Below are 14,379 nucleotides of genomic sequence, written 5' to 3'. Positions count from 1 at the left end.
GTTTGAACAACTTAAAGCTGCTATATACAATAATTTGAATTAATGGCATTTGAAATGTCATGTATGGAGTTTGAATTTGAATCTTAGATTCAAACCAACTCCATTTAACCTGCTGCTAGTTGCATTAGCTCAAACCATAGCATATTGCCATGTCATGATCATGCATCATATTGTGCATTGCATTGATTGTGTTCCTCCTTGTTTGCCGGTGTTTGTCCCCTCTCGGTAGACGTGGTTCCGACGATGAGTTCAATGACACCGGTGAAGAACTATACTATCTTTAGAAGTGCCAGGCAAGCAAAAAACCCTTGTTCATTCTGATACAATCCCACTCTCTCACTCCTTCTCTCTTTTATTGCATTAGGACAACAATGATTCAACTGTTGCATGCTGCGGTAGTTGAACCCCTTTCCTCTGCATGACCTGTCATTGCCACAGTAAATAGATGAACCCCACTAGCATGAGTCGGAGTTGTTTGAGCCCTGATGTGCCTACTCATTCATGCTTGTTTGTCATGCCTGCTGTTTATTAGAGTTGTGTCAGGTCTGATTCATCGGGGATGAATTGGAATGTGGTGAACATGTCCTACTATTGACAGCTAAGTGTGTGAACATGATATGGTAAAGGTAGCAATGAGAGGCCATGTAGGAGTACATGGTGGGTTGCCTCGTTGAAACCGTCCTGAGGAACTGAGTTCTGTGTTTGTGATCCATGAACAGTTACTACCACACATTGGGTTCCGGTAACTTGACCCCTCTCGACTTATTAATCAACATGATCTCTATCCAGGAGTTGCAACTAGTTTCTGGTGTTTGTAGGTAGTGTTAGTAGTCTACCAAGTGCCACCCGGTACAGGTGGGCTTGGGACAGACTAGGCACCATGGCACGGTGTACCAAGCGTAGATCCACCCATCGAGGTGGGCTTGGGAACCCTGCACACATCGTTTGGGGCCGTGAGTGACACCCCGGCCGGATCTCCTTGCGGATGGAACACGAATAGGCGATAAACCTGGATGAGAGACTTGTGTGGTTAGTCAGGTCATGGCCGACACCCTCGCTGGGCTTTCGCTTGAAGGTTGTCGAGTACATGTCGTGTAAACGACGATAAGTGGTGAGAGCGTGTGTGAAGAAGTACACCCCTGCAGGGTTAAGATTATCTATTCGAATAGCCGTGTCCGCGGTAAAGGACTTCTAGGTTGCCTGTACAGTTCGTAGATAACTTGAAGTGGATACTCTAAAATTCGCAAGATAAGCGTGAGTGCTATGGATGGCGTTCTCGTAGGTAGATGGGAGGGGATCCATAGTGGTGTATTGATTGGTGAATATGTGGACTCGTGTGCGCCACCTCAAAAGAGTTACTTGTAGTCGTAGTTTAGGATAGCCACCGAGTCAAAGCTGGCTTGCTGCAGTTAAACTCCACCACCCCCTTTGTTGATAATGATGCATATGTAGTTAGTTCTGATGTAAGTCTTGCTGGGTACATTTGTACTCACGTTTGCTTAATTTGTGTTTTTGCAGAGAGACTTCAGTCTTGCTAGTAGTTCCGCGTGGACTTCGACGTTTAGCTTGTTACCTCAGCTATGATCTTGTGCCCTCGGCAGTATCTGGTAGATAGTTAGGCTTCTCAGCCTTTTTCATTTATAGTTGTCTGTACTCAGACATCTTAAGCTTTCATGTGTGCTTTGACATGTATGCTCTGAATGCTGGGTCGAGAGACTCATGTTTGTAAGATCTCGCTCCTCAGAGCTTATTGAATAAAATACTTGAGTTGTAGAGTCATGTTGTATTTGCACATATCGAGCATATTGTGTGTATGTTATTGAAATGCTTGGTATGTGTGGGCTCTGACTATCTAGTTGTTTCTCCTTGGTAGCCTCTCTTACCGGGAAATGTCTCCTAGTGCTTCCACTGAGCCTTGGTAGCTTGCTATTGCTCCGGAATAGTTAGGCTAGCTGGCATGTGTCCTTCGTTCCTGTGTATGTCCCTTCGGGGAAATGTCACACGGTGTCTACCGGAGTCCTGTTAGCCTACTACAGCCCAGTTTACCGGAGTCCTATTAGCCCAGTTGCTACAGCCCGGATTCACTCGCTGATGACCAACACGTTTGTTGCTGGGTCATGTATGCCTATCCCTGTAAGTTAGTGTCACTTTGGGTTCACGACTAGCCATGTCAGTCCAGGCTCCTTGTCATATGGATGCTAGCGACACTATCATATACGTGTGCCAAAAGGCACAAATGGTCCTGGGCAAGGTAAGGCGACACCCGTGGGAATACCATGCATGAGGCCGCAAAGTGATATGAGGTGTTACATGCTAGATCGGTGTGGCTTTGAGTCGGGGTCCTGACAGCTTTGGTATCAGAGCCTGACTGCCTGTAGGTTTACCAAGCCAACTGGTCAAAGTTGAGTCTAGAAATTCTTTAGTTATGTTAGGGAATTGATTGTGGAAGGGAACATAAGGCTCTTTTTACTCCTCTACCTTATGCCCTTTTGATCTAAGTCAACATCTTCTCTTCTATGGGGATTAAGAACTAGGCTTCTCATCTTTCTATCAGGATCACGTGTTACTAATCCGTGGACTTATAGGATTGTTAGTTTCAAGCCTCAGTTAAGTTCCTACTACTTCCGTATGTTCATAGATGGTCTCAGAACCTTGATATGGTGATGTTGAGTGGTTATGCCACCATTTTTCTAGGATGTCTCAAATCTTCTTGAGCTTTTATAGCCGTTATGTTGTCCGAGTCATCCCGGGTTTCTAAATAGTCTGATGCATTTGCAAATGCTTTCCTTTCGTTCTTGATGTTCCTTTGGGCCAGATTAACCACACTAATCATCGAGTTGAGGTATTCTGTTACCTCGTCATATATGTTGGAGCTAGTATTATGACCCTAGGCATCCTAGAGAACCACTCAGTAATCTAGTAATGCTTTGTATCTCAGTGTGATGATTCTGGCCATTATTCTCGAAAGCATCCTGTGATGGTACCTAGTAGTAGGTATTCTACTCCTAGGTTCTTGAACCCGAGATTCACCCTACTTATTTCATGTTGATAGTGTTTGCTAGTTCCTTTAGGATATTAGTAACTGTCGGTGTCAAAAGCGGCGGATCTCGGGTAGGGGGTCCCGAACTATGCGTCTAGGCGGATGGTAACAGGAGACAAGGGACATGATGTTTTTACCCAGGTTCGGGCCCTCTCGATGGAGGTAAAACCCTACTCCTGCTTGATTAATATTGATGATATGGGTAGTACAAGAGTTGATCTACCACGAGACCAGAGAGGCTAAACCCTAGAAGCTAGCCTATGGTATGATTGTTGTTGTATATCTATCGACTAGCCTGGCCCCGGTTTATATAATGCACCAGAGGCCTAGGATAACAAGAGTCCTAGCCGAATACGCCGGTGGGGGAGGAGTCCTTGTCTTGATCACCAAGTCTTGTGGATTCTTGTATGCGGCAGCTGTCCGAACTGGCCCATGAGTATACGGCCATGGGGGTCCTCGGCCCAATCCAACTGATCGGGAGACGACGTGTTGAGTACCCCTAATCCTGGACACCGTCAGTAGCCCCCTGAACCGGTCTTCAAGTTGGGGACGCTCCTCGATTCTTCTGAACTATTCTTCATCTTCGGTCGTCGGTCTTGAAAACTGTTTCAACAAATCTTCTCATCTTCGATCTTGAGGATCGCGAAGTAAATCCGAAGAGTTTATATGTCGGGTATCCGAGGAGCCCCTTTAAGTTTCCGGCCTTTATCAATGCCTTGTTATTATTATGCCACACCTCGGGTTTGAAGTTATTTCGATCTGCAGTGTCCTCTTGCATCCGAGCTCCAATGCCGGATTGCATTCGAGGTATCTTTTGCAGCCAAGCACCAATGTCGGACTGCTTCCGAGCTCCAATGCCGGAAATTATCCAAGCTCTAACACCGGACTGTGTCCAAGCTCCAACGCCGGACTGTATCCAAGCACCAACGCCGGACTATATCCGAGATGTCATAGATCATCTGGGTTCAAAAAGTTGAAGGAGTTTAGCCGAGCTTAATGCCGGAAATGCCCTCTACGGAGCCTGCCACCAGCGTCCGAGCTTTATGCCGGACTGCTTCCGGGGTGTCTATTGTAGTCGAGCACCAACGCCGGACTGTATACGAGCTCCAACGCTGGACTATGTCCAGGATGCACCTGAAGGAAAAGATGAAACCGCTGATCCTAGTAGCCCCTGAGACTCAGGTCGATGCGCGAAATCGGCCTGAGGATCAACTCCTAGCTCGGAAGCATACATAGGAATAGAAATGCGGTGTGCAAAGTCCTCGGGACTCAGGTTGGGTGCGGCCGACCAACCTGAGGATAATAATCTCCTCGAAAACTATATTGCAATTTTAATTTTCTGCATTGGATTGCCAATGCAGTAGCCCCCGAGACACTGGTCGGGTGGCAACACCAGATTAGGGGATCAATATGCCCTTTTAATATTTGTAAATAATAAGCCCGAAGCCTAGTAGCCCCTGAGCCTTAAATGCGGGCACGGGAGGCCGAATTAAGGATCGATATCCATAGTAAAATCACAAATTATGTGTAATGACTCTATGTATCCAAGTACTTTATGTCATTAATGCTCGGATCCGCATTGTACAAAACTTTGTTGACCGACCATCGGCTTCAACCTCCTCGTCCAGTAGCCGAGGAGTGTTTGTCCTACTTTATAAAGCCTTTTAGGAGGGCAAAGATTTACAACGAACAAGGCAATCTGGCCATACGGTTTTATAAACAAAGGTACGCAGAGAGATATGTTATATTGTTGTTTAACATACGAAATGTCTTCTAAAGAAAATAGTTCCGCTATCGGTTCCTTTCTTTGGGTTGGCATGCTAAGCATGATCATGAAACCTCAGCTCTAATGTAAGAGCAAAATATTGAGGATTTAGTTTGGAAGGCCAGTTACTAGCCCCCGGTAGTGTTCGGCGACCATTGAGGTCAAGCCGTAAACACTTCGTCCAATGTTATGAATGGCCCATCATTTAACACAGTCATCGGATCGCTGACCAGTTTACGCTTATTGTGACAGTCAGTTTTTGGCTTTCTCCACTGAGGTGCTTAACCATGTGAGCTGGAAGCACCATCGCAGTGGTTCTCCCTTTGCACACCTAGCCGAAAAAAGCGGAACATAGGGGGCAAGCGCAGGAGCCGGGCAACCCAACTATTGACCGAAGACACAATTCAAAACCGATGCATATAGAGCAATATCTGAGAATGTTTTTGCCGAATCTCTAAAGGTGTCCGGCATTGCACTGCGAGACTTGTGCTGAAAACACACAAAGAGTGTAAAAGTGCCATGGGCTCGAAAAGCCAAAAAACTTATTCAAAAGGTTAATGTCCGAACTAGATCAAGTGTTCGGTGCCAATCCGAAAATTGGAGTTTAGAAAAAAGAAGTGCTTCTGTCGTGCTTTAACATGATACATCCTATCTCAAGACTTCAAGCGGGTCAGCCTACAGCTTCAACCTCCTATCCCGAGGGCGGAGTACTTCTCATTAGGCCAGTTTAGCAAACTAAACTCTAGCGGCTTTGAGAGAGAAATTATGCTCCCCGGCTTGTGACCACACGCTCGTGTCGAAAAAAGGAGTGATAGATAATAATAAGAAGAATAATAAAACTTTGCAACGACTAAGAAGAAGAACACTTATCATAAAACGGCTCATATAAATTTAAGAGCCCCCAAGTGACTTGGGTAAAAGAATGATTGTATGTACCAAAGTACTTATATCATATCTATGTTCAACCGAACTTTAAATGCGTCTTAACCGACCGTCGGCTTCTCCCTCTTCGGTCAAGCCGAAAAGTGTTATGTACTCCATCTGTCAAGAATATCGACGGTGTTTCCAATAACCAGGCAATCAGGCCATAAGGCTGTAACAGACAAAGCGCGCTCAGGGAACTTATGCTATATTACTACGAAGTGTAAGAAGCATCTTCAAAGAAAATAGTACCCCCACCGATACCTTTCTTCGGTGCTCATTGTTATTATGAGACTTGTGCAATAGATTTTTTGTACTCATGAGTTCCGTTGTGTGCCAACCATCATTGAAAACTATAAGAGCGCTAGCTTTCGGCTTCACCCAGTCTGAGGTCCGGCTCGGATGACCCGATCGTGACAATCGCAGAGGTGCTCCCTTTACTCCCTAGCCAAACAATCGGGAACGTAGGGGTAAACACAGGAGCGAGGCAACCCAGCTTGCAAATCTCTTAAGTCAATATGGTGCATATTGTGGCGTAATACACAAACAAGGAACAAAGTCGTACAAGTATAATCATATGCAAGAGGAAAATCTTCATGAAGGAAGCCCCCAAATGAATTGGGTATTTGAATTTGCGCGTCACAAACAAAGTTTGGACAAGGAAATTTTTACAAGCAACTTTTTTCCAAAAAAAAGTATAATGCTTGGTCGAGCTGAACACAAGTTAAAAATTTAAAACTTTGAGCATGAAGGCAACTTAGCTGGTTAATGTGTTCAGTATTGATGACGCGGTCCGAGCTTGATGCGGGACAAGGTTCGATCCCCCAAGCCGGTCCCGAGGTGGCGGAGCAAAGAGCTCAGCACTCCGAAGTGGTGACATAGCACGGTCAATGCATGATGGGAGGGTGATGCCGAAGTCCCCGACATGGGGTAATGAAGTGTTGACGAAGCCCCCCATCTAGCCGAGGTGACGCCAAAGGATATAGTCTGGCTGGATCATTTTCCTGTGCACAAAAAATAGTGCAAACCGGAGATAATAGTAATAATAATAAAAAAAATCATTGCATAACAAATAATTTATGCAAAGTGAGTAATAAAAGAAATATGGCCTGGCGCCGAAGTCAATGTCGATGCAGGGCGGTGGCATGATGCGGTAAAGGCATGGGAAGGCGTGAATTCACAGGTCGGTTCGAGTTCTGGATGCAGCGTTCGCCGGACTATGTACGGAAACTGACCGAACCACCATGCGACTGTCGTTAATGCGGCCACCATTTGATAGACCTGGTTATAGATGATGGAACAAAGCAGAGTAATAATTCCTTGGGAAAAATAAACCCGAACAAGCAAAAATTGCTGGGATTAATAGCACCTAGTTTATTTGTTGTAGCGGTTCGAAGAAAGGTTACTCCCAAAATTGGGACTCGATCCACACACCCATTGCCTGATGGGTGATGAAGCGAAGGCATGACGATGCTGGCAAAAGTTGGCTCGCCGAGGCAAAGCCCTCGGTCCAGCTAACGTGACGGAGCTGGTCGGCTAGTGACGCTGAAGTGTCCGGAGTAGGTTGATGAAGAGATGGCGAAGCCCCCAGTCTAGGCAAGGAGACGGAGCAGGTCGGTGAGGAGATGTGTCAGCCGAGGTGTTGAAATAGTTCGGCGTGATGGACACCGGCTCGATGAAGCAATAGTGCGGCCCTGCCGATGCAGGTCGCGACGTGGTCGATGCCGGCTTGATGAAGCGATCGTGCGACGATGCCGGTATGCCCGCTCCATGTAATCCATGGGGCGGCGATGTTAGTGATGATTTATCCTTCGCGATGCCGGACTCATGTTCGGCTTGCCGAGTTGATGATCCGAAGAAGTTGAGCTCGGCTCAACAAAGCGACGACGTGTTTAACGCAGGTCGGCCGCTGTGGAGTGATGTTGTCGGGCTGGTTTGACACCGGCGCAACGGTGAAGTTCGTATTGCAAGAATACTTCTAATACTACTGGGATGTGTTTGAGAATAAAACACAACACCCCATACGAAAACTTCCTTCAAAAAGGATGTCCGAGATCGCGTTCATAAAGAAGATGAATTCGGTTCGGATTCGTTCTCGCGCAGAAAACAAATCCAAAAAGGGATGCACTAATCGGAAGTTTCCCGGAGTTTGGACGGTCGGATCGAGTTGAATTTTTGGCAGGTGGTAGATATGAGAATTCCGCAGCAAATCAACGGTTGGATCTTCCAAAGGACATCGGAGCTAGATGCTGGATACCACGCTCTAAACTCGTCCGGATTCTCGTCCAGATTCAACAGGGCTCCGGTATATTGGAGATTGCCAGAGATTCCTCCATTGGAACTCGACGAAAATTTTGCAGGGTTGTTGTAGACTTAATTCCGCATAATTCCACCAAAGTAATTGTTTAGGCGACACTCGAGGAGGAGGCGGCGGCGGATACAAGTTTGTTGTCCAGAAAAACAGCACGGTCGCCTGAGGGCAATGTTGACATAGAGCCCCCGAGCTCCATGGATGACTCCTCCATGATCTTGATAGAGATCGGAGTTGGTGTTGATGAAGGCCCTCATCCGAACATGACGATCGGAGGTAGGGCGCAGTCCTCGGTCAAGCCAAGGTGACCAGTCGAGCTGGTGATGAAGAAGCCGATGTCGCAGTTGACCTGCAGTCGAGCCATTGATCCTTTCGCCGATCACACAGCGGAACTCTCAATTAAAGCACCAATGTCGGTGTCAAAACCGGAGGATCTCAGGTAGGGGGTCCCGAACTGTGTGTCTAGGCGGATGGTAACAGGAGACAAGGGACACGATGTTTTTACCCAGGTTCGGGCCCTCTCGATGGAGGTAAAACTGTACTCCTGCTTAATTAATATTGATGATATGGGTAGTACAAGAGTTGATCTACCACGAGATCAGAGAGGCTAAACCCTAGAAGCTAGCCTATGGTATGATTGTTGTTGTATATCTATCGACTAGCCTGGCCCCGATTTATATAATGCACCAGAGGCCTAGGATAATAAGAGTCCTAGCCGAATACGCCGGTGGGGGAGGAGTCCTTGTCTTGATCGCCAAGTCCTGTGGATTCTTCCTTGTATGCGGCAGCTGTGCGGACTGGCCCATGAGTATAAGGCCATGGGGGTCCTCAGCCCAATCCAACTGATCGGGAGACGACGTGTTGAGTACCCCCTAATCCTGGACACCGTCAGTAACCTTTGTGGTAGTCCTCGAGGTCCGTGGTATTTCCTTCTTCCAAATACCATGAACTGCTTATGGCGGAAGTTCTTTGAACCAAAAGATCGCAACCAGAGTGCTCTTGATGAGTCCTCCATTCATAGTTGTGAATCTGCCAGTCCTTCCTCTTCAGCGTGGGTTATCCGGAAGAAATACGTTGAACTTGTTCGACATACTAACCTATGCATCCACAACTCAGAAAGAAATATGTTCCTTTGAGTTGTCCCTCTGTAGTTGTATTCCGATCCTTGTCTATCAGTTGATAGTCAAGTTTATGTCGTGCATTCGTGTTCTTCGATGCGTACTATTCTTGTGGTCCGTCAAGCCATTCTATTTCAGAATGAATAGGAGAAACAAACTCCAGAACCTCATCCATATCTAGGATTGGGTCAAAGCAATTGTATTCCGCAGATCAAAATGCCAATCCAGCTTCTGCTCTGCTCTACCTTGGAGTGTTACCATCTTTATGTCAAGAGTGTCATGAGAATTGCACCACCTCTTATGAATTCTTGATGCAGTAATGCTTCTTGCCATCATTGTTAATTCCTCGGTTCCCGTGTTATTGTAACCGGAATGCCAACAAGTGAATCGTGATGTGTGAAATCAATACTGCTAGCAACCCCGTTGCTTGGTAGTTAATGGACAATAATCTCATTCTTAGTGTGTTGGTATTGAATTATCATTCTAAGATTGATCGTGCTACCTAGTCCATTTCCCCTGGTGCACTCCTCGATCTATGAGATAGGATTGTGTCAATCCATCACTCTCTTGATCACATCGTCTTGCCCTGAAAAGCAAGATTGATCTCGAGCTTAGTAACATACCGGTGGTTTGTGATTTTCCGAATATCTTCTCGGAAGTGTTACCAGGTTATGCCCTGACTGTTATGTTGAGCTCGTGATCAAGTTGGTTATATTATAAACCACCCCTTCTCCAAGAATCTGTGTTGGATACCCCTGAGCTAGTTGGTTAAGCTGAACAGCAACTTGGAGAGTTGGAAGATAAAAGCTTGCCTAACTTAGTTCATTTCCAAAGGGATATCTTGTGATTGCGTGTTTGTTGTAGAAAGATGATTTCTTCATCGATTGGTCCTCGTGATCAGTTATTGAACCTATCGTCTTGCCCAAACCATGATTTTAGTGTGGGCCATCATCAAATCAAGTTAGAACCAATGATATTCGTAATGTTTTCTTACCCGTGGTTGATTCCTCGAGCATACACAATTACATATTTTGTTCTGACCAATACTATCGCATTGTTCACATAATGGTGGAAGTCTAGTGATATGGAAATTCCGATAAGTTGTTGTTGAGCCCATCAGCGGCATTTTGTCTCCTCCATGATTCGTGTTGAACATCCAGCTGGTGTTGGAAACTTGTGTAAGAATTTTCTTCATGCCCCATTCATGAAGTATATGTTTGAATGAAAGAAGTGACTCCCTCTAATTCATGTGCATTTGATGCAAGTTGCCGTCGTGAATTTGAGAAAGTTTATTTTTGCCTCCTCCAGAATCATCCTAGGTCAGTCAAGCATATGTGCAAAGTATTCTGTGGTTTGGAGACTTGCAACCTTCATCCCATATGTATTCCCTAGTACCCCAAGCCACTGATTGATTTCCTCAAGGAAAAGGAATTGGTTGTGTTAATTCTAGATCATGCACAAGACTCCAATATCCTTGATGATGGTTCCCAACCAGAACTTAGTAGTGTTTTGCTGTAAGACTACCATGTGGTCATGCTTGTCTGGGACAGCGTGTTCACATGTGTGTAGCAGAACCAGCTCATGTTTTGGAGCTTGCTACCGCAGTCCATTTCCCTAGAATCTTGCAACGTTATCTCGTCGGTTTGTGTTGCAAACTTTCATTTTTTTTCTAGACTTGATGAGTCTGGAATGTCCTGACCTCAACCAGATCTGAATCTCAGGCAGATATGATGGTTGGAACATTTCCCAAGAACTATAATAATGGTCTCTCTGTAACCCGGTAAAGTGGATGTCATGGCCAACACACCCAACCGGAAGACCTATTATTGTAGTATCCTGATTGAGGAAGTTGGCCACCTCCCCATAAGGATTTAGTAGGATTTACTTCCGTAATTGTTCCTTATGGATTCTTGTGCTCCTGAAGTCCGACCTTTTACTTGATGTTCTAGATACCAAACCAAATCTATGAATAGGTTACGCTAGCACATCAAGGAGAACATTAGAAGCAGAGTGCTAAATGTCTCTCGATCGATCATCCAGATTTGCTTCTTTGGCATTGCTAAGGAAAAATCTGAGAAAGTGATGTCCTCCTTTGCATCTGCATCATCCATCACTATTCATCCTGGTAGTATGATGTGTTGCCAGGATCCTCGGCACGGATGTTGGTAAGACCCTGATGAATATGGAAATGCTCAAGTTCTTGAGAGCATGCTCACACACTAGGTTATATCCTCGGTATCAATTGGAATGTGCCTTCCGTTTGCCGAGTTGTCATATAACTCTAGTTTCCTTTCCAAGCTGAGTATGCCATTCCTTCAAACAAAATTGTGATTTCCCCTAGGCTGGTATAGAGAATTTCAATGATCTCTGTATCAAAAGTAATTCTTTTTGCCACTTAAGGGAATAATTCTACGAGTCACCTCCCCTAAGGTGCCCCAATATGGAATCATGGCAATTAACTCCTCGCTACTCTGAAACTATGCACCATCTTACTCAAGCGTGGAATTGTTGCCCACGGAGTTGAACCGTCGTCATCTGTTTCTTTCCACCCCTCTTAATGTGTGTTTTGTATCTCAACTTGAGAGATGGTTCTATGTCTCATTTCGTGAGTTGCTCGATCTTCGAGGAGATCGACTCTTCTAAAATTCTCCCTTTTTTCCCGTTGACTTGTTGGATGTAATTCTCAAAGCAAAACCTCGAGATCAAGGTGGTGCAATGAATCAACATCCTCAAGAAGGACAGCTAGATCGAGAAGATTGTGATTGTTTGTGTCCCTCTGTCGTCTTACCTCATGCTTGAATCTCGAGATGAGATTCTTGTTTAGTGCGGGTGAGTTGTCACATCCCTAGTTCTGGTATGCACTAGGCTAGCCCTTCATGTGTGCATCATGTTTCAATTTCTCAGAAACATGAAATGGGGATGACAAAAACCCCAACATCACTTAATCCAACTAGGGTTACTAAAATACTTTTGCAATGAACCTGAAATGCCCTTCAAAAATGTTAATCACTTTTGTCTTGGTTTAGAACCACTGCCAAAATTGGTTCACATTTTTCTAGGACACCTAAGGTCACAGAATTAAATCATATTCTATTTGCATTTGGGCATTTAAATTCCATATAATATTTTAAATGTCCAAATAGTTCTGAACTTAAGTGAGGGCTGTTGGAAATATTCCAAAAATAGCCCACAATTATTTTCAGGGTTTTTGAAAATGCCTGAGCATTTTAATTAAGTCAAAACAATTGAAGAAAAATAGAAAACAGAAACAAAATTATAAAAGAGAGAGAGAGTTACCTGGCGCTTACCTACAGCCCAGAGGCCCAACACTGTGCAGCCCAAGAGCTGGCTTAGCCCACCACCGCTGCCAGTCACCCCCCTCCTCTTGCCAGAAGGCAGAGGACAAGCGGAGCATGCCCCCGCCCGAGCGCGCTACGCAGACAGCAGCCTGCCTGCCTCCCCAGCTCTCTAGTCGCGTCGTGGAGCTGCCACAGACCCCTCTGCCTCTTCCCCTCTCTCTGTGGTTCCTCTCTCTTCCCCCTAGTGTTTGTGCGTGCAGCCACCGAGCGCCTCGCGGCGCGCCGACGAGCACCACCACGGACACCGGCCTCCACATGCCTCCCCGATGCGCCAAGAATCTCCGTCGTCGACCTCTACGCTGTCTCCGCCAAGTCACGCGAGCGGAAGCGCCCTGCAGCGTCGTCCCCAACATCATCTTCAACCTCCGGCCGCCGACAACCTCGCCGTGGATTTGGGACCTCCAGACCCTCCCCAACCTCGCTGTTGCCTCTGCTGGTTTCGCTGTGAGCTCCTGATCCTCCCCCTTGCTAATCCCCGCTCCTTTCCCTTTTGCTAGTTATCGTCACCATGAACCCGAGATCCGGCCGCCGCCATGGACGGTGAGCTTCATGCTCCTGAGCTCCTCCACCTGTGCTTGTTGCCTCCGCGTGTTCCTGGTGATCCCAGCAACCCGTAGAGCCCATCGGCCGCGCCCCGCCATGCCCCATAACGCCTAAAGCTTGGATGCCCGAACTCCGGCGGCCGCCCGGCTCGTCGCCGCTGGTGCTACACACACCCCCAGCACACCACGCGGCCACCACCAGATGCGCCGCACTACCAGCAACCCATAGCCGCAAACCACGCTCGAAACCGTCCTTTGTAGCGCCTTCCCGCAGCGTCTCCGTCGTCGGTTTTGGTCACCGCCGGCCGAACTCCGGCGATGTCGACGTGGACCGTCATTAGCCACTAACAGCCCCACTAATTAAGCTTAGAGACACGGACAGCTGGGCCCCACTGTCTAATTTAACATAGCTTAATTTCTGTTTAGTTTTAATTAACCTCAGTGGGCCCACGCGTCAGCTTTGACCAAGCTGACATGGCCGTTGACTGGGCCCACATGTCAGCGACACTAACCAGCCCCAGTCACTGACTAGTGGACCCCACTGGTCAGGTTTGACCTGCAGCAGTGCCTGTTGACTGCGGACGTCACAGTGATGCAGTGCTTACGCAATAAGTCATTTTCTTGATTTAATTTAATTCAGGAAATTCCAGAAAATGCCCTAAATTTCTAAAATTCATAGAAAATTATCTATAGCTCCAAATGAAATAAATTATATATGAAAAATGATCAGAAAAATCCAAAGAATCTGTTTATGGCGTTATCATGCATGTTTGAACAACTTAAAGCTTCTTTATACAACAATTTGAATTAATGGCATTTGAAATGTCATATATGGTGTTTGAATTTGAATCTTAGATTCAAACAAACTCCATTTAACCTGCTGCTAGTTGCATTAGCTCAAACCACAGCATATTGCCATGTCATGATCATGCATCATATTGTGCCTTGCATTGATTGTGTTCTTCCTTGTTTGCTGGTGTTTGTCCCCTCTCGGTAGACGTGGTTCCGACGATGAGTTCAATGACACTGATGAAGAACTATACTATCTTCAGAAGTGCCAGGCAAGCAAAACCCCCTTGTTCATTCCGATACAATCCCACTCTCTCGCTCCTTCTCTCTTTTATTGCATTAGGACACCAACGATTCAACTGTTGCATGCTGTGGTAGTTGAACCCCTTTCCTCTGCATGACCTGTCATTGCCACAGTAAATAGATGAAACCCACTAGCATGAGTAGGAGTTGTTTGAGCCCTGATGTGCCTAGTCATTCATGCTTGTTTGTCATGCCTGCTGTTTATTAGAGTTGTGTCAGGTCTGATTCATC

The sequence above is a fragment of the Triticum dicoccoides genome, chromosome 2B, assembly GCF_002162155.2.
Source record: "Triticum dicoccoides isolate Atlit2015 ecotype Zavitan chromosome 2B, WEW_v2.0, whole genome shotgun sequence".
NCBI classification, from domain to species: Eukaryota; Viridiplantae; Streptophyta; class Magnoliopsida; order Poales; family Poaceae; genus Triticum; species Triticum dicoccoides.
The sequence above is the reverse complement of the archived record's forward strand: the minus strand, read 5'-3'. Positions refer to the sequence as shown.